This window comes from Colobus angolensis, unplaced genomic scaffold, assembly GCF_000951035.1.
Source record: "Colobus angolensis palliatus isolate OR3802 unplaced genomic scaffold, Cang.pa_1.0 Scaffold632, whole genome shotgun sequence".
NCBI lineage: Eukaryota > Metazoa > Chordata > Mammalia > Primates > Cercopithecidae > Colobus > Colobus angolensis.
The window spans coordinates 120,613-122,296 of NW_012119955.1; the positions used below are offsets into that span (position 1 = coordinate 120,613).

At 59.3% G+C, this 1,684-nt stretch overlaps 1 pseudogene; it reads left to right on the forward strand.

The window, feature by feature from the left end:
- Positions 1-157: 157 nt before the first annotated feature.
- The window catches only part of LOC105527580, an 11,430-nt pseudogene continuing 9,903 nt past the window's right edge, over positions 158-1,684 (forward strand).

Here is a 1,684-nt window from a genome sequence, read left to right on the forward strand (position 1 = left end):
GGGGCTACTTGTGCCCCTGGCCTCATCAACTCAGGCTGAAGGCGGCCCTGGTCCTGGGCAGAGGGTCTTTGTGAAGCAGAAATAGATGGCCTGGTACAGGGGCCGAGCCTGGCCAGGACCTTGGCCCTGGAAGTTGTAAAGAAGGCCGGCCTCTACCATGAGCATCTGCACCAAGCTGTGCCCATGTCACCGTGTGCTCGGCGTCTGCCCTGGTACAGGTGCATGGCCTGTCTGCGCTCAGGCTCCCCGCCTATGGGGCCCAGGTTCACAGAGGTGTGAAAGAGACAAGCACAGAGCAGGGGCCTCTGAGCCCAGCCAGCCTCGCTTCGATGCTGGGAGGCTGACATCTTCCATTTTGTCTTCTGCCCAGGCAAGCTGCGGGCCGTCCAGCGGCTGTGCTACTTCTACAGCATCGTCATGCCCAGCGAGGCCCAGTGTGTCCTCTACCATGAGCTCCAGCTCTCCCTGGCCCACAAGGTGACTGACAAAGTGCTGGGGGGCAGTTCCTGGAGACCATCAGTCAGCTCTACCTGTCCCTGGGCACCAAGCGGTGAGGGCTGGCTTTGCAGTGGTGGGAGTGGGGAGCAGGGAAAGGGGGCTGGGGGGTGCAGGGCAGGGAGGAGGGCACAGGGAAGCTGGCCCAGGGCCCCATCAGCCCCTTCCCTTTTGATCATTTTTGTTCCTTGGCATCAGATGCTTTGAGCTGGTGGGCCTGGGGTCGTCCCAGGGCTGCTGCTGGCCCGTGAGTCCCAGCTTGAGCCTCTCTTGTTGGGTCAAAGGTCATCTCAGCCCCAGCAGAGGCAGTAAGTGCACTCTGGGCTGTTCTTCCTACTATGGTGGCTTTTGTCATCTGGCCTCTGCCTGCCCCGAGTCTTCACTCCTGGCCTTCATCTGTCCCCTTAAATGTGACCACAGCAGCCACCTGTGGCTTCTCTCCTACAGAAGACAGAGCCAGTTGTGTCATCTGCTTCCCTGGGGCACAGGGTTTCAAGGTCTCACGTCCCATAGGTGGCCCACTCGGCTTCCCCCGAGCAGTCTGACCTGGTGGGGTAAAAATGGCCCTGGCCACCCCACGCACAGCTCCCAGTGACAATGCTGCAGTCATACCCCCTCGAGTGTCAGACTTACCAAGAGAGCAGGGAAGGAGCCAGATTCCATGGGGACCCGGGAGACTGGCTCCAGTCTTGGCCTCAGGTTCACAGAAGGAAAATGGGCCAGTGTGCTGGAGCCATGTTTCTCAAAGTGTAGTCCCTGGAGCAGCAGAGCAGCATCTATATCACCTAGGAGCTTGTGGTAAGTGGGAGTTCTAGGTCCTGCCCCAGGTCTATGGAGCCAGAAGCTCTGGGGGCAGGGCCAGAAAGCTATACAGACAGGCCTCCGAGTGACTGTGATGCCTGCACACCTTGAGAACCATCGACCTAGATAGCCTCTGAACACTAACGGCTCCTGGTGCTTCTGGAGAAGACACAGGCCATGTCTGGGAGGCAGGGGAGATGGGCTAGCACACTCCTCCTGCCACAGGGCAGCATGATACTTGATTCCCTCAGAAGGATGTCCTTCATCTTTTCCATGCCGTATGTGTTCACCCTGGCCCTCCCAGCAGCCTGGGAAGGGCAGAACACTGCACACACAAGAGGGCCGTTCCCAGTCCCCACATTCCAGATTCATCTGTCACCAGACCCAC